General features: G+C 37.5%; 1 protein-coding gene across 6 annotated transcripts in view; it reads left to right on the forward strand.

Moving 5' to 3' along the window:
- Positions 1 to 20,000, forward strand: part of NPAS3 (neuronal PAS domain protein 3) — a gene marked incomplete at its 3' end in the record, with an annotated part of 622,106 nt that overhangs the window by 497,352 nt on the left and 104,754 nt on the right. The window lies entirely within an intron of this gene.

A 20,000-nucleotide genomic window follows, 5' to 3' on the forward strand; every position in this document is an offset into this window, starting at 1 on the left:
CTTCAAAGCTTTATTATGGAGCAAAATTCCAGTAAAAATTATGCAATCAATATACTCTTCATTATTACCCTCATTGTAGTGTGGGCTGTGGATGTGATTCACGATCTAAGTAAATCAAAAAATGACATCTGCTAGCATCAGTGAGAAGTGGATCAGGCCCTTTAAGATCTAAACAAAACAGAGCTGTTGCCAAAGAGATTTAATAACCTGAAGCATTAAAAGATAATGAGTTAGGGAAAAAAAGGGCTTGCCTTAAGCAGCAGAAACGCACACTTTTTTTTCACTTTGTCAATTTTGACGTTTTAGTTTTCCTTTGCAACATGGGCTAGAAACGTTCTCCATCTTTAGAGGAAAGCTGAAATTCTGTTTTGTTTGTGTGATTCCAGAGGCGAGGACTTTAAGACAAAGTTACTGCAAGTCTTGCAGTTAAGTTGTACAAGTTGTCAGCCCTGCAAAGGCTAGTAGTTCCCACAACTATGAATGCGTCTGTAAATAATAACGAGCATTCAAAAATTAAATCTGCAAAAGGAAAATGTAAATAAACTCTTCTCAGAATTCCCAGGTTTTACGAGAATCGAGAAATAGGACTTTAAGCACAGTTGTTCAATTTTTCGTGCTCTCTGTACCCAATTTTATTTTCTTCCCTTACTCTTCATGCCTTACTTTATGTTACTTGTTATTTGGCCAAACTATTTGTTCTACAGTTAGTGTTTCCAAAGGACTTAGGCCTGATTTGTCTTGCCTTTTTGAAATTATATATCTGTATTTTCCCGTCCCTAAATTGAACTGCACAACTGAAACTATCTGCTGGGTATCTTTAGTTACACAGGGCTTTAAAATCCTCTGAGTAATTCTCAAAGGTATGTGGACACCAAACTTACACTAGTCTTTTGAATGTTTTTATTGTTTTTTCAAATTCCCTTCTATTTAATCATATATTTGGGGATTTGTGATACACAGAGCAGTAAATGTTGGAATGCTTTTATCACAGGATCTCTCAGCTACAGCTGTGTAATATAAAACCTGTCGATTGACACCATGAGATTTCTTCTTTTCCCTCTGTACATTACATCATCAACTCTCATTTCATGTGCTGTCTATTATAGTCTGAAGGTCTTCATGAGATCCTGTTCAATATATATGGGAAATAAATTATTAGACTTCTTTTTTTGTTTACCTTCTCCAGTTGGTTTCTCCAGGAAAGGATGTTCAATGGCGAGGTCCTTGGAAGCTTGAATTTCATGTTCTGCTCCAACTTTCTTTTGTGATCTGGGGAAAGCCAGGGATAAGTTTCTGACTATTTTACATGTACAACAAAACACCCTAATGACTGTCTCCACTTTTGCCAAATAAAACAGGTGAGAGCATAACAGGAACCGTGTTCAGTTGGACTGCTTTAGCAAAGGGCCTTAACCTCTCAGTTTGGGTGGCAGGGCATCTCTTTAAATTGCTCAAGCAGGTCAGCCAAAACAGCAGGTCAGAGATGCCTCTGGCTAGATGCGTGTGTTCCTCACTGGCTGCTGAGTACAGGGAGAGTTCGTCTAGAAAAGAGCAAAGTTCTTGGAGAGTGGGATGTGGCCTGAACTTAGAGCAGGTAACCGCAGAGAACGGTGAGCATGAAACCGTTTCACTATAATCTTTAAGTGTTCCCCCTGACAATTATGTCATGCTCTCTACCTTCCTTTTCCTGTTTTAGTGGCTTACAACTTGTTACCAGGTTGAGCAAATATTACTAATTTTCCCTTAAAGGTGATCTGTGCTTTCAGACTGAAACTAAGGCAATTTCCAGGTTTTCATTAAATAGACTGTATCTTAAATTGTGGCGTTTGAACATTCTTGTAATCCTGAAGTGTATCCCGCTTTTCTGTTGTTGCTCTATTTGTGCATACTGTGGAACTCCCTGGCTGCTTGGAAGACCGTACGCTCTGTGGCTTGTGTGTGATAGATTCAGTATTTTCTCCCAGTGTTTTGAGGGGAATTACAACAGTCCTCATCCTTTGTGTAGTTTACATTTCTGTGCAGCAGTAACTCAATTTACAGCATGTTCACAGGCATACCGAAGTCTCAATGACGTTCTCAGTTGTCAAATAGCAAATTAACTAATATCCTAAGATATATTTTACATTAACTGATTTGCTGGATTGTTGCTTTTATTTCAAAAACTTCAACTAATATAATGATGCTTACAAAAAGAGGTAATATGAGTAAGCTTAAATTAAGAAATATAAAAGTCCTATTGCAGTGCTTTGAAACGGAAAGTCTCACGCATACATTTCACATCGTATAAAGCTGCGCCCTACGTTACACTGTTCAGCAGTCGTAAACTGTCCTTTCATCTGTCAAGGTTAATTTACAGAAAATGACCAATTTATTTATTCTGAAGTAGAGAAAAATTGTGAAGTATTTCTTTCCTAAGAGACTCATGTGCTATAAGCAAAATATTTGTTTCTAAACAGCAAGCTTTTTTCCCATCTCTGATAAAACAAGAAAATAGCACCTCTTCACCTTTCAGATTGGCTCCTTCGTATTATTCATGCTGGTCTTTTCTCGCTAATTTTATGATTATAATGAGGCAATGGTGTGCTAGTTAGCACAGAATGACCTTCTAATTGAAAAGCTGTAAATTCAGTCTCAGTGGCCAGCACTGGCGGAAATTTAAATAAATAGGTCTGCAAAGTCCTTCCGATGGGCTGGCCTCTTGACCAGGGTCCTACCAAAGTCCTAGTCACCTGTCGTCTGGCGGTGCTTTGTAACTTCTTGGTGCTAACTGTCTGTCCTGTTACAAGTTAGGTTAGCATGAGAAGAACAAAGAGCAAGGAGTATTTTATTGGTTAAACAGAGGATTTTGCATTTGAATATCTTCACTATCTGATCTAACACTATACTCTGTAAAGCAGCCTCTCAGTCGCATAAGGCTTACCGTTTAATTTCCAGAACATGATAAAAAGCTGGCCAGACTGATGCATCAATAATTCCTGTCTCTTTATACAGTTTTTCTTGATCATGGTTTTAATGTTTGTGCATTTATTATTATTTGAAAGCGCTAATAACATTGGTTTAATGAGATTTTCTTTCTGACAAGCACTTAAGATTGGTGCTCAGATACTACAGTGATAAGGTCTTTTCAAGTGTTAGGGAAGATGGATGGATAGTTGTGAGCAACTCTGAGAAATTGCGCAGCGTTCAGGGTGTCTGAGAGATAGACAGTTTATGAAATGGTCACAGCACATTATCCTACCCGCACATAAATAAATACCTCTCAGGATCTTGATGTTGGTGCTTGGCACTGTCTCACTAATGTTCATCACACTAGCTAACACTATATTAGTGATAACTAATAAGAGTTGATAGTCTTGTGTAACATAGAGCAGCTTTATGCTGTCAGTGTCGTGCGTCTTTATCAGGAATACATCATACAGACAATGGACATTTTCCATATCCTTTAAAGTTTTGCATTCTGTATATTTGGTTGTTAGACAAATAGAGCAAGCTTTGCTGACTTCATTTTCATTCTTGGCAGCATGTTTTTATCATAAGGCAGATAGTCATTAATTTACAGAATCAACGCTGGGAACAGCTTTTGTGATCTCATATTAAATTTTCCCCTGAATCCGCCCCTTGGCAAAAATTACTCACATCGTTAAAAAATATTTAATTAGGCTGTAGTTTATACCCAGCTCACTGGGGAAATGTTGGAATTAATATGATTTGCATGAATTCTGTTTCTCTTTTTCTGTTAGAGATTAGTTTTGAATTCAGTTCAGAGGGTCGCTGACACTGCCAAGGACTCACAATCGTGAAGGTCAAACAGGTAGCAAATACTTCCCCTGGGTAGCTTCCCTGAAAAGACAGCTCAAAATTGCTTTTAATTATGGGTTACCTAAAAGGCCACTTGCTGTTTTTATTTTTCCACAGATCTCTGAAACGTTATGTGGCTGGAAGTTCTAGGTAGACCACATCAGTTCAAATCTAAAACAACCTAAGTCATGTTTTCACTTCTTTTCCTTTTCTTAAAAATGAATAGCATACAAACCCCAAACAGATATTCGTGTATGCACGAGAACAGGCGTACATATGTATACGCATATGTTTAAACCAAGAAATTTTTAGTGGCTGTTCCTCTGTTGCAGAGGGGGGAAACCAAAAAGCTCTGTCTGTTTCCTGAGATTTGTAGAAAAAAAAAAATGAAAAAGAATATTTTGGAAGGAGAAATATTTTCCTTCATAGCAGCGCAACCACTGGCTTAATTATTCTTCACAAGATAAGATACAATGTTTAGTTATGCATTCTCTTGTTTATGATTTCAAGGGTTAGAAAAAACCCTGGGGATCCACAATCCTGTGCTTTTTAAAAAGAGAATTTAATGGAAACTTTAATTAATAATCTAATCAATCAATTAATCTCTGTTACATAAGTGTTGAAATCTAATTCTCCTTCACAGCTCTATCTATACATAGAGAAACGAAATGGCTGCCCACTTATCAGGATGACAGGGAAGTGTTGCAGACACAAAGAAAAAGTGAAACTGTAATAGTTTTGTGAAGCTGGCACAGATAACATAATGCTAACAAAGTACTCTTGGATTTGGGATAGATCACTACAGCAGTGTGGTGAGCTGTTGTGCAGTTCATTTCAGAAGTTCATTTTTTCTTTAGATGAGTATAAGAATGTAAGAAGAGTCCCCCAAATAGTTAGAAGTTGGCCCATTTGTTTTGTGGAAAATCTGACGATTATGGCATATCGGTAGTCAAAAAATCCTGTTAAATAGTGAGCGTCACATAGTGTTGACTTTTGCCTTGAGTTCAGAAAATGTAAACCATCTGCTTTATGAAATATGTGCAGACCACACCATGCTGTTGACTAGCCAACTGTTGATAAATAAATATTTATATACCGAGTGATTTATATAGGGCTTCTATCAGTACTGCAAAGGTTAGAATCGATTTGACCCTTATTTCTAGGTCTGCGAGTCAATCCAACCTCTTTGGCACCTGGAACCCTGCCAGAGGTGCCTGCAGTACTGATGGCAGCTTAATTGATAACAATGCAGATGAAGATTTTTTCGTGCGCAAACTCATCTCCAAAACAGACTCTGTGTATGTGTCTCTGTGTGCTTCCAAATACTCCAAAAAATCCATTAGAAGAGCCTTATGTGTAGGATAGGGAATTAAATCACAGATAGGGCAGCACATGTGTTGTACAGCTTCTATCACCAAGCTTCTACTTTCTTTTGAAAAGTGAGTTCTTGTAAGTTCAATGTGTAAAAATACTTAAGGCAGAGTTTTACAATTTAGTGAAGAGCCTTTTGCAAGAAATATAAAGATATAAACCAACTTTGGAAAAGGAATTTGATGCTTTGTGTATCCTTAGCAATGTATTTCATATGTTGGGCTACAGACCATGTGCTACAGTCAATTCAGTCTCTACATCTAAACCTCTATAAAGTCTGAAATGTAAGAATTGCATTACACTTTGAGTAGAGACTCTACACATAGGAAAATATGGTTTATGGGCAATTTTTGGACTGCAGAAGGCTAATTAGATATTTACACCGAGATCTCATTTAGCGTCCTTTTGTTCTTTCCTACAGTAATAGAAAAATCAAGGAACAAAATGTCATACTGAACTATCATCGAACCTAATTCCCTGTCTCTTAAATTTAATGATTTACCATTTCTTTAAAGCAGTGTATTTTTCCTTTTATCTCTGTCATATACATTTTCCATCCTTTCCTAAGATGCATGTCCTGATGGCTCAATATTACAGTCTTGGCAAGGAAAGGCTACAGCTTTATTTGCAACACAAATTTGTCGAAATACACTAGTATTAATTGTGCACACTAGATACAAAAATAATAGTTTACCTTGCCAGCAGGCAGACTTTCCAGTCAGTGATTATAATACTCTTTTCCAACTGAAGAGTTTTGAATTTTCTTGCTTGTCAGTGAAAAACTGACCATTCCAACCCACAAACATATATTGCTCTAAAGACGGCAAACCAGAATTTCTCACCCTAATTTGTAGTGACCGAAAAAATCAGTTATACTCATTTGCCTCCATCCTCATGCTGTCCTTCTGCTCTGTTTTCTCCTTCTGTTCCTCAACTAGGGCATCACTGTCCCTTGTAGGATCCAGGGACCATTAGTCCACAAGTACACCATTCTGGCTGCACCTGATATAAAATGCACATATTAGATACTCAGTATGATTTACAACAACTTACAATAAAATGCTAACATTTTGCTGAATAGAGGCTTAGGAAGTGGTGGTCAAGCATGCAAGTTACCATGTTAGTAAGTTGTGATACACCACCTGGAATCCAGCAGCAAGGCAACACCATAGAATTTTCCAAGCGGACATTGAAAGCATCGCTACAGAACATCTGAGATTTAAGAAGTCATCGTACCCAAAGTATGGCAGAGACCATTTGTAATGCCATTCTGTTCTTGTTTCTGCCATTTGGACCAGAGGCAGCTCTATGGATAGCTCTGTGGGCACTGACCATGCAGAGAGCGCTACTAACATGTTCAACTAGAGCAGTAGTTACAACTCAGGAGAAAGATCTTGGAGCCACTATGGATAGTTCTCTGAAATCATCAACTGAATGTGCAGAAGCAGCCAAAACTCTAAGCATGATGAGAATGGATATTGAGGCCAAGACAGACGGCGTCATTCTGTCATTTCACAAAACCTTGGTGTTCTTGTGCCTTGAGCAGCTCTGCTCGCTGCATCCAAGCGGGAATATTGTGGAGTTACAGTACAGAGAAGGGTAACAATGATCAAGGGGATCAATCAGCTGCATTCCGATGAGACGAGAAAAAGGCTGGGACTTTTCAATTTGGAAAGCAGAAGGCTAATGGATCATTATGATCAAAGTTTACAAAATGAAAAGGATAGTGGTTTGAGGCAGGCCTTTTATTCACAAAATCCTGCAGTACTAGAATTAGGAAGCACTAATTGAATCTATGACTAGCTCAGTTAAAAATAGGTAAAATAAAGTATTTTTCTGGGATTGGTAGGTGTCCACTTGTGCAAAAGTGTATTAGATGGGTTCATAGACAAGAGACCCACAAACAAACACTAAAGGGAGTAGGCAGGAATGTACTCTGTACCATGCCTGATGCAACAGCTGTCAATATTGGGGAACCAGCACCGAACACGGCCACTCTCACATATTTTGCATAATAGCAACTCCTAATGCCTAAGTAAAATCAAAACAAAGGTGCTATTTCATATACAAAAATATAAACAAATATAATGAATAAGAGAAATTGAAAAGCCTAAAAAAAAAGATGCTTACTTGTTACAAATGCTTGAGGTAGGGACTGTGTTTTATACATTTTAATCTACAGTGGAGTCCCAACAGCGACTGGGTCGTGGATGTTTTACTCATACAAAAATCTTGAGTTGGATGTAATTAGAGGACAAACTTACGTTTTCAAAACTAAGGTCAGTTGTCATATACCTCACAAGATAAAGATTGCTCAGAGTCTAAAAACTTATATAGCTTTCTTTTATTCCCATTCTACTATTTTTTAGTTAGTAGGTATTGTGAGTAATGCTGGAGGGAGAACTGAACTTCATGTGTTGGCCTTCCTATCTTGTTGCCGTTCACTGTAGCTCCACTCCTTAGAAGCATCATCAAAAAGGCAAGGAACTCTATTGTTCTAAACAGTGGATTTCATTTCTAAATTAATTAAATGAGAGAAAAATTATAGGAGTAAATGTTCACAGTCACTTAAAGCCATTAAAAAGGATGGAGTGGCTAGCTGTAAATTTAGCTAAGAAATGTGCTCATCACTTGCAATAGACATAGGCACTCAGGAAGCAGCAAAGTAAGGTTAAGCAGATAAAATAAATACAACCCTTTATAATGTTCCGTTAGTTAGTTCAGACCCGTACAATCAGATTGTATTTGATTTTGATTACCTCCAGAAGGACAGTGGTACAAGGATCCTGGATTAACACGTATAAATTTATGCAATTATTAGTAGTGGGAAGAATTCCACAGTGTGAAAAACTGGAATTATTTTCCTGAGGTAGGAAGGATATTTATTTTCATTAAGTATTGACTGAGTTTCATAGCCAAGGTATAGATGGCAAGTTGATTAACGGACACCTATATCTTTTGCTATTCTTGTTTTATTGGATTTATTGTCTGCATTACATTTATCATTCTCTCCCAGAAGCTCCACTTCCTTCCTTGTTTTTTGCAGTTCTGTTTCTCAGTGGTCATATCCCTGATTGCTCCCTCTTTATCTCCTTTATTATTTCCTTTAGTGTTTCCCTCTGTTCTGCTGATGTTTCTCTGAGTGCAGCTCCGTTTTCACCATTTCCCTCTCATCTCTTCCCAAGATTTCCATGGGCCTCTAATAATATTGAGTCTCGGATTTTTCCCCCCTGCTTCTCTGAGTATTTCCCTTCTCACGGAGCCTTGCAGTTCAGTTGTATTTCAATCACCTCTTTCTGCATTTCTTGCCCATATCTCAGTCTAAGCAGAAGTGAACTTTTGGCCTACTATTTCCTAATATGTATTAGGTGATGTAACATGCAGACGCTTAAGAAATTTCAGATACAAAAAATATTACAAAGCTCTAAAGGTGTCTTTGTCTTCAGAACTGGGGACTCCCTGCAGTCAGTATGCGTCTCTGAGCCTGCAAAGTTTCTCCCTCCTGTCTGCTCTTCAGTAGTGCTGAATACTGCAAAAGTACATATACAAAGTACTTTTTAGCCGTTCTTCTTTCTCTCTCACAACTTAAAATTTACCGTCATCCCATTATCTAGATTCACTATCGTGGTTTCATCTCCACACCTTCCATAGTACCTGCTAGTAGTACAAGTGGGTCTCCCTAATAGACGACATTGTCCTCTAACAGTACAAGTCGGCTCTCCCTAAATCCAATTGCGTTTTAGATCTGAAACCATCAAAAATCTGTCCTTTCATCTGTATCCATTTCTCAATCATTTGGTTATCTATCACCTTCGTTACTTTAATCTCCCTCTCCTGATCCAACCTCAGTCTCACTTTTTTCTTCAGTCTGAGAAAAATGTGACTGTTATGTTCTTTTCTTACCAACCTGTAAGGATCTCAACATTTTTATTTTTCTGACAGCTCTGCTTTACTTCCTTTAGTTGCCCACAGTAATCACTCAGATTGCCTCCATTTCCATTCCCGCTTTTGGCGTTCTGGTGCTTCTCATGCTGCCTCCAGTTCTTGTCAGAAGCCTGTACGTATCACTTGTTAGCTCCAGCTCTTCTACTCGCTTCTCTCCTACTTTAATATACAAATGTTACCTATACTCTTTCGCTCCAAAAATTCTTTCTTTTTCCAGAATTCCTTTCTTCTTACCTGGATTCAGTTGTATCTTCAACACCAAAACTCCTTAATTTTGTTGTCTCATTTATAATATGCGCATTGTTGCATAAATTATTAATAAAGAAATCTAAAATTTTAAAAGGAAAGATTTAAAGAAAAACTAGGCATGAAAATAATTTGGGAATTTACTTCGCCTTTCTGCATTGTCATCCTACAAATTCTATATATCTTTTATTTTCCTTGTTAAAGAAGAGAAAACCTACATAGATGAGCTAAATACCTATGTGCTGAGCTAAATACCTGTGTGCTGGTTTTGGGAATACAGCTTTATCAAATCCATAGATAACGTTTGAGTTTAGATGGGAAGGTTTAGAAAACTGTGACAGGATAGTAACCTTCTATTGCTTTTTTTTTAAGCAAAAGAAATAGATTGGGTTTTCCATGAATATGAATGTTTAATAAACAATGAAATGCTGAATGAAGTTAGAATATAAATCCTTTTAAAATTGATATGTTTATTTCAGTAAAATTTGACACAATCTCTCTTATTTCACGGGCAGTGCGAGCAATAGCTACTTGAACAAATTTCATGTAGCGTGCAGGTGTATCGTGGGTTAATCCTAAAGAATGTGCATCTTCAAAGGTCTTCACAATGTTTCAAGCATTTGTTCTTTTTTTTCTCTTAACATGCCTGAAATGGAAATTCATCTGTGAACGGTGGTTTTTATTCGTGTTTTCACAGAGACACATTTGCATGCCCTAGAAAAGAATCAATATTATGAATGAGAGCTCTCCCCAAAAGTCTTTAATTATACGTCTGTGTATCAATATGTAATATTTTATGTTTCTTTAGATTTTTTCTTCTTTTAGCTGACACGGGCAGACTTTGAAAGGAGTAAAATCAGCAATGTAACAATGAAATGCATGCAAACTTGTTAAATGTGATGGCAAAATAAAAAGCTTCAGTCAGTATGATCAGTTAAAAAAAAAAAAAAGATAGCCAGCAAACTGTCTATCATGTGATGAAATTTGACAGTAGGGATTATGGCTTTGATGGACCAGAACAGCTAATAGAAGAAGCTGACATTTTTGAAACCCTGCTAATTAAGGGTTCCTTCCTTAATATTAAAATAAAGTCTTTGTCTGGGTTTTATGGTTGGAGAATCAGGTGTTTTCATTAATATATGCCAGTCAGTCTTAATAAGCTTGGAGGGCAGAGGAAGTTATTATTGAGTGACCTTCTACAAAATAAGCATGTTGCTAAGGGCTCTAACCCTGCCCTGTTCAGACTGATGAATCTCATTTCCAATGCAAAAGCTTCACAAGAAATCCAAGTATTCTCTGTGCAATCACAGAAAATAATCCTTGTGTCTCTTGTAATGTCCAGAATTGCCACTTACTATACTACTACTGTACAATGAATATTACAATACATATTATTTTTCTAGCACAATTGTCTACATTTCTGAATTGCCAAGAATAGAAAAACTTATTGTCAAGACACTTGTATTGAAAAGTCAGCTCATTTTAATACTTCTCAAATAGTCATCTGCCCTGTTCATGAATTATAATGCACAGAATACATCTGACAATACTAGCTTAGAAAAAGAGATATGTCTGTATTATTACATATTCATTTTCAACTAGATTTCGAACAGATTTTAAACCATTCATTGAAATTCATTGAAATGATAAATTCACAGTTGGATTTTGATTGACTCTTAATCTAATTTTACTTTTGATAAGTTTTCATCTTTTTTTTAGTAGTAATTTTGATTTTCTGTAGATTTTTCAAGCTAAGTGAAAGGGTGTGGTAAGCTACTAAGACTCATCATATATTTGCCGATAGAGATTAGAAAATGAGCTAGTGAACCAGATTAAATAAGTGCAGCGTTGTAACTACCAGTGAGGTGTCTCACATCGACTCTGTGCAGACTGGGCAATTTCCAACACCCCAAGACTTTCTGCAGACATTTACTAATGCTTTGTTGCTCTTTGCTTTCCTTTCTCTTCTCTCACTAGGTCAAGTCAGTACTCTAAATGGTTCTGAGAGATGCTGCACTCATAATAAAAACAGTGGATAATGGTGGAATTCAAAGCAACACATCCAGTTTGCTGACACTATGCTTATAAAATAACGTGGCTGCCAAGTGAAAATATCAAAGTCGGGAGAATGTACACTCTCCCAGGTCATTGAGTGAATATCTAAAAGTTGAGTATTTGATAGGAAGCAATCAACTGCATCACATTTGCAGATCTCCTTCCTTTAATTGATGGCACAGCAGATGGATCTACTTTTTTCTTATCAACCCGAACCGATCTATCACAATCTGTAGAGTATTTGTTAAAACTTATTCCAAACAGGTTTGTTTGTTTCTTTATTTACGCTGGTATCAGGCTAAATTGGCTTCAGAACTCAAACACTGCAACAGAAGTAGATATACATAGTCTTGGATAGTTCTTACCCTATATCGTTATATACATAAATACATTGTAAGCCAGTGAGACAGTTCAGACCAGTGCCAATGTTAGAAAAGACAGAATTGAGGCCCATGTATTTCATTTTTTTTCGAGGCATTTTGTTCCCAGAGTGTTTTGAGAGCATTGCGTAATCAAATAAAATAACAAAATAAAATAAAATAAAATAAAATAATGTCCTGGGAAGCATATCCCACCTTAAGAAAGATCCACTGTCCAAGGCAATAGTTGAGTTCTTTCTGAATGCCTAACAGATGCCACATTTGAATACAATAGCACTATTTAGTCCAGTTAGTCTACAAAGAGCTTTGAATATGAAAGGCTCTCCGTATTCTGTTCGATTAAAGTCAAAGCCATCTATGCACCCTGGACTTTTTGTATTTCTACTTGATTTAGGTATCTGCAGTTTGGGGGTTTTGGCTACTTTATCCCTTGAGCATTTCTTCCCCCAAATAACAGTAACTTGATATAGCTCTATAACTAACCTTGTTCTTATTCAATTTGGACTACTCCGTAGGAAAGGGAAAAGTCATTAAGTGCAACATTTTTCTTAGAATGTGTAAAACTGATCAAATTAAAATCCCGGCAGTTCTTTCTTGCTCCTTTGGGTTTGAGGGAGATGTGCGGGTGTGGCTGTGGCTGGTGGAGGTCAGGGAGCTAGCATAGGTGTGATCGGTGATTTCCACGCTGGTTTTAGTGGACAGATATGAACAATACAGGGAAAACAGCCCAGATAGTACTTATTAGCATCTCGTTGGCAGCTGCAAACCATAGGAGTGAAACAGTAGATCTACTCTAGGAATTTTTCTCTCAGGTATAACATTGGACACCTAACACACCGCTGCTCTGTAGCTATTTCTGTTCTTTTAGTATTTTAGTATTTAAAGAAATGCAAAGTAAAACATGTGAAGCACCTGAAAGTGGTTGAAAAGAAAGGAGTAAGAGTCACAACACTTGCACGTCAAAAAGTTTTGGAGAATTTTTTTTTTCACCGCTTACAGTGAGTTTAGAACTCCAAAGCTTACTGTTAAAAAGTCTGATTGAAAGCCTCCTGATTTCTGATGATAAAACTCCTGAAGACATCAATGTGTGTAAGAACCAACCCTTGGAGAGAAATACTCCATTCTCATCCTTGTTGGCATTGTGTTGCTAAATAGTATGACAAGGCCTTTCTTAGACCCTCAGCAGTATTTTATGCAGCGCCTGCTGTGGCTCATCTAAGAGCCAATAAAGTAACAGTACCAAAAAAGTAACAGTAAAGCAGAAATGCTGTCTTTATGCAGAAATCGATATTCATAAATAAAACAACCCAAGTCACTTTACTCAAATACTGTAAATGCTATATTTTTTACTGTAAATGCTATATTTTTTACTGTAAATGTAATTGAAACAAGGTCATTCATTTTGCTGCTGGAAAACAAATGGAGTACTAAGCTAGATTTACTCCTTCTTCAAGAATAAAGGATTTTTGTGAAGGAGGAAGGAAATTTATTCTACAGCAGAAGCCAAAAGGTGATTTCCGCTTCCAAACATTGTGAGTGTAGCTCAGGACAAGAGTTATGATGAGCAAAGAATGCTCCAGGATGTTTGGAAAGGACTCCCTGATTGCTGACAATGGGGTAATGCTATAGTAAGTGCGGAAACAAGTTTGAAAACTCCTATAACATCAGCATGCCTCGATAAAGTGAAGTGCCAAGGCCAGGGTCAGTAAATCATAATGTAGATTCTCGTGATTTAACATTAATCCTGTGATTCGAGGGAGTGGCATATGAAATGCGAGAATTGCGCTAAATGTGGCAGGATACAGGGTACCCAGAGGACACACCAATGTGCTGAATCATCTGTCTGTGTGCCCATTAGTCACATAGATGTACAAGTACTCACAGAAGGGGATGTTTCAGAGCCAAGACCAATGTAAACCAATTGAAAGGATTAAAAAGACACAACCCAGCATATTAATGCACGATGTTTAGGGTCTAGAGCTGTGGGTAGACGGCTAATTTAGCACAGAAAGAAGAGCACAAATGTAGCTGTAACGACAGCCAGAACAGTCAGCATGTCCCGCTCTTCCAACACTTTTTTGTATCCTGTAATAATCTGACTGTGGAAAGTATTACTCTAATACCTAAGTGATCAATACGGCTAATCACTTTTTAGAGGAAGGCATTCATTTGCAGACAATATCTAGCTGTTTGCATCATGTCTAACTCCTGCCTTTCTCTGCAGCTTTGCTCTTCTAGTTGCTCTTTTTTTCCTGTCTTCCTCATCTTTCATGAAACTGAAGCTAAACATCTTGGCAGTTATCTTTTGCTCTCGCCTTTCAGCTGTTACATTTGAATGTAGTAACATTTTTCTGTTCCTGCATCCACTTAAGTCTTTTGTGGCTTTCAAACTTGGAGTGACCTCCAATCCTGGAAAAAAAAAAAAAGGATGGAATTTTCCAGAGGGACAGAAAAGGAGACTGAAGGAAAGAGAGAGAATTCAAGATGGGAAGTAGAGAAGACATGTGAATGACTTGAGAAAGAGAATGAGCGGGCTTGAAGTGCAACAAGAATAATCATTTAAACAAAAAAGCTGACAGGAGTTCTGGGAATATTTTCCACAGTGATTAAGGAAAAGTGAATGAGAAATCTCTCCTCTTTCCCAAAGGAACAGCAGAATCTTTTCTTCTGTTACTCAGTTTTGTAAAATGCAAATGTGTTTTAGAAAGTAGTTTGAGAAAGCTGTGAAATTTGAGCTTTTAGACAGTACCCCAATCTCCTTCTGTGTACCTGATCAAATCTATCCTGATACACTCTTAAAGGCAGAAACTATGAGAGCATCTAACTTAATTTAGAGGCCTCTTCCTACAACTCCATAGTCTTACTCGGGTTTGGGGCTGCAAGATCCTTAGGACATTGGAAGGGTTCCCCTTCCAGCCTGGCACAGTGTCCCAGAGGCTTGTAGAAAGAACTTCAATTCCTTCATTCTCAGGTTATATAGGGTTGCAAAGAACTGCCATGGGCACTCTCTGTACAGGACAAAGAGAAAATAAAAACAAAGGTATGAGAGAAAATGGGAACTGAGCTGAGCAAAAGCAGATGTCCACAGATGTCTGTTTAATGCCCAATGCTAGTGTTAGCTGCCTTGCATATACTTGCTCCTGATAGACTAGGTGCAACTTCATGTCAGCTGAAGAAGGCTACAAGTCCCCACCCCATCCCAATAGGAAGAATCTCTAGTTGATAGATGCCTAACGTAAAGGTATTAAGGATTTTATATCCATGGCAAAATTTTCAAAAGAGCTGTCGTGGGCTGAGCATCCAGAATCAAAAGCTGCGTTTGAAAAGTTGACCCTGGCATTTGGGGAGACGCTGCAAAGACTTTTTTTACAATGTTTCCTGAGATGTAAATTTGAATCTCATTCTGTATTCCCACATTGGACTAAATTGAAAGTGTCTCCACCAATGTCAACAGTTTAATGAAAATTGCTGTAATTTCATGGATTTTTGGGTAACATATGCTAAATGAGTTACATGCTGCTCTATATATGTGTATGTGTACAGTAAGTAATCGAAAGACTTTTCATTCTATCCTGTTCACTGTTGAAAAGTTTTTATTTCTCCTCTCTTTACTAGTATATACAAAACTTTATTCAGAAGGGTTTTCAATTTCTTTGAGATACATGAACTAAAATTTAAAATAAGACGGATAGGGACAGAACATAGCATTTCTGCCAAAGCAGTTTAATATTCAGCAGAATCCTGTGATGTGTAAAAGCTATGAAGAGGGAGCTATTAGTCCAGAGCAAAATCTATTCTAATTGTGATACCATATCACATTGTATTTCACTCTCGTAGTGGTGTATTATTTTCTAAATTGTAGCACAGTGTGGCAATTGTCATAGTGCATCCCATACTTTATCTCTAATCTTCCTTGTTGAGTTACGTGGAACTTAGTATCTAGAGAAACACGATATAACCAGAAAATGGATAATATAAATGCTTATTCAACTATCAACAATGTGGTGTATTAATCCTTATACACAAAAATTCAATATGGCAGAGGTATATTACTGCTTTTTTCTGTTGCTGAGCTATTTGCCACTATATTTCACCTTAAAAAGTATTTAATTAATCCTTAATCATTAAGGACTTTACAGTGCACTGTCCATTTCCACAACCTCAAACTACTGTTTATTGGTTTAATCAAAAGAGATTTACTGTAGCACTAACTGTTGTTGTTGCAGTAATACCACAGTTAGACAGTATTGCTCAGTACAGGGACAATAGCAAAGGCTATTGATGTGCCTGTTTGAAAAGGCAAGTTAATCCTTGTTTCCATTTCTTCAGCAGGATGTGGTGGTTCTGATTTAGAAAAGTCACCTGAACTTCAAAATAGTTACATTATTCACCAAAGTGCAGTTACCAAATATGAAATGCTAATATCTCGGATATTTTTATAACTTCGACGATTTTATGGCAGAATAGGGACTTCTTTAAAATATTAGGTCCTCTGAGATTTTTGGAAATCGCATGAAAAAAAGCAGTATTGTCTAATATGCTGTAAAAGAAAATAAGAAATTGCTAACCAGTTTTTCTGCTAAAGAATCTGCGGTTTCCTGTTGCTGTAAGCAGATACAAAGGTCCACAGTCCACAGTCACTCCATTAGTAACAATGTGCAGCAATTCTTTTGAAGTCAGTACGGTTAACCAGCTGTAAAACTAAAGTTACTGAAATAAAATCCAGACCTACCATGGCCATGCTTTCCACCATGCGCCACACTCAACTCTCACGCTTCTTTCAGATTCTCACTATTGTTAGTAGTAAAAGAATAGTTTCTCACATACTACAGAGTGGTGACCACTGGTAAATTTACGTTCTTTGTAGTGGTGACCACTGTGACTGAAGAGTAGCAAATGCAGTCAGCATGCATGACTTGTCTTGCTCAGAGCCACGCAAGGCAGGAGTATAGCTAGAGACCTTTTGACAGCTAGCACAGTACTCATTCCTCTAGAGCATATTGCATGCATCCTATACATATTCAGTTCGGTTAGAAAAAAAGTTTTTCCTACCAATCAGGGCAGTGTATGAAAATAATTCCGTCTCTCCGTGCTGCGTGCATCATGATTATGGATGTGCTGAAGCACCAATAATCAATCTCAGTTACTGGCAAACGTGTTGTCACTTGCTGCTTTTAGTCATGCAAAGTGTTGTACAAAGAAGCAGAAGTAATACAGGTTGATTTTCATGGAGGTATTATTGTACCTGAAGTACTGAGAGGTTATACATTATGATAGGAACACAAGCTGCGCAGTGCTGTTCATTTGGTTGTATTTTCATAAATGATTATTGAAGTAAAATATAAGCTGTACGGCTACACTGTCAGCTGGAGTACTTTGGGCTTTTCTCCCACTTTCTTCTTCCCATCCAAGCAACTCGCAGAGGTGGCGTTATCAGACATTTTTTCCTCCTCCCAATGAACTGTTTCTTTCTGCAGAGATTAGTTAAAAATGATCCAATCCATATCCTATAAAATTGACATCTCTTTGTAAGTTGTAAGTGGCAGCTGGCAACAGAATAGTTCAGAGGTGCAGAGATCATCCGTATTAAGCAAAACAACCAAACATTCATTTGCATCCCATTTACCTTAAGGAAACTTCAGCACAGGTTAAGCACGTGTTTAGTGTTTTGTTGAGTTGTAAAACCCTGAAAAGGCTGCTCTCTCAGCAGCAAAAGAACCCTAAAACTCAGCAAGTGCTACTGAATTGACTTCCAATGAGTACAAAATAAATGAATTTGAATGGTGAAAATAGTCTCTTAAGTCTGCACCTCGTGCCAAAGATTTTGTTACACCCAGAGCTGTAAATCTGAGGAAGAGTAAATTGGCTAATGACAAGTCCCAACCTGTGCAATTATATAGGGTCTTCTTAAAGTCTGATATTTCTTTTTAGAGTCTGTATTTTTTAGGCTACAGGCTGAAATGAAGCACACTATTAAACTGCCACTTCTGGGTATTAGGTTGTTCATGGCTTCTCTCTATTTTTGTTACCCAAGGTTGCAATGGTTTTCTCAGGGATTTCTATTGTTATTGCCATACTAGTCCATAGCATAGCTAGGTCATAGCATCATTTTGAATGATATTGAGTTCAGCTCAAAATTGATGGTAAGAACAAATTAGTTCATAGCTTTTCTTATAACGCCATATGCAGAAAAGGAAAATAAAGTTGCATTTTCGTTTCATCTTTCATGCTTACAGCACTGGTGTCGTTAACCCATCCCTACCATGAGGACATACAGGTTTATTTGCAACATCTTCTAACAAGAATGAATGACTGACTGAATGAATAACAATAACATTATTATTTTTAAAAAATTCTCTTGGTTTTGGTTTGTTTAAAATACCTTAATAGAATGTATGCAAAATTCCGACTTGAGCAACTAGAATTCTCTTTCCATGGGCTCAGCAACAGTGATCATGAACCTTGCCATTGCTCCTTATAAAGAACTTGTCATAGATAGTGTGCTGGAATTTCCCTTACTTTATTTCACCATTAGCTCCTCAGATCGGTGTCTCTTTCTTGTTTCCTGAAGACAAGTAAAGATAGCCAAGGTCTGTGTCTGGAAAGTAAAGTCCATACGTTTCGGTATTTCTGCTGTTGGAGCAGTTTATTCCTGGGCGTGTGCTTTCTCATTTCACTCCTGCCCAGGTTGCCCGCGAACCACGGCTGTTTTCTGGGGAGGTGGGAGCAGGCGGGTGTGGAGTGGAGAGGAATGAAGCAAAGCTCCGGTTGTCGCAGTGCCTTTCCCGCCTCAAACATTTAGGGTTAATAATTTTATATATAGCGTGTTCTGAGGTAGTTTTTCTTGTTGCCATTCACTATGGGACGTGTGAGCACTTGTATTTGAAATGGGTACTTGGACTTCCTAGTTTAATGTAGTTAATAATACAACCGTGGAATGAAAGATATGCTGAAATATTTCAAAAGAGGAATTGCGATTGAAATGCAGTAGTGAAAGGCTGACAGATAGAGTTTATCAAAGTGCTGCGGTTTACCTTCATACAGAAGGAGAGCGGCTGTTTTCATATGCACTAATCCCCAAATAACCATCAAGAAATATTAAAATACACATTTTATTAGTTTCATTTAATTTCTTAATTGCTCAAATTCAGTTTACCAATTTATTGCTGTGTGAAATGCTCAGAGGCGATGCGTACATTAAAGGGATTATTTACATGTAATCCCTCCCTCCCAAAGGATACAAACTGATCATTTATGAATCCTGATTTACACTCTGTAACAATACCAGATGAATGAAATAGTTACTGTGGAATGATGTAGCTCCTGGAAGTGCAATACTGTGTGGAGTACGATTTAGTACTAAAACTGAACTGTCTCGTTTTCACTGACGATTTTAGTAAAGGTGCGTGAACTTCACTTTTAGAATTTAGATTAACCAAACTGAAACTGCTTGCTGCAATCGAACCATTTATTTTCTGGGAATATGTGCAATCAAGACATTAAATTTAACCTTGGGGGAAAGTCTATTTTAAAATGTAACCCGTGTTCTATTTGGGGTGTGGATTATTTTCAGCTAGGGTTATGATTTTACAGGAAAGAGATTTATAATTAGTTTTAACATAATTGGCAGGGATTTGCCGTTGAGATGCAGCCTTGCAGCTTGCTCCCTGCCCGTGGATATCACTGTGGGTATCTGTTTGCCAGCCAAAAGGTGTGAAAGCGAGATGTAATAGGAGAAAGGAGAAATCAGAAACCTTAACCACAGTGAACCAAAAGGAATAAAACTTTAAAAAGTCCGTAAGTACATTATGTAGAAGGAAATTTCTTCAACCTGCAGTCTACTCATTGCATACTTTTGCAGAATGATAAAATTCACCTCTGGTTTAAAGGAGGTATTTACTTATCCTGCCAGTGTTATCCCTACCCTTTCTCTTTGGCCAGAGGTAACCTGTTGTGTTAGAAATGCTCGTATTCCGAAAGCACGACCATCTGTGCAAGCGGAAAGTAACATTAGGACTTAAGAGAATCTGCAAAAGAATAGTCTCTAGCTTAAAAATGAAATACCTGAAACCTGAAATACTCTGTCTCCATCGCTTAAGAATTACTCCGCATTTCAGTTTGTTTAGAATTCCCCCTCATTGTTTATTGGGGAATTTCTTGTGCTTTACTCTCAGTTCCCCACAGATTGCGGTCTCCATAGGCTGG

The sequence above is a fragment of the Vanellus vanellus genome (assembly GCF_965231255.1).
Source record: "Vanellus vanellus genome assembly, chromosome: 6".
Classification (NCBI taxonomy): domain Eukaryota; kingdom Metazoa; phylum Chordata; class Aves; order Charadriiformes; family Charadriidae; genus Vanellus; species Vanellus vanellus.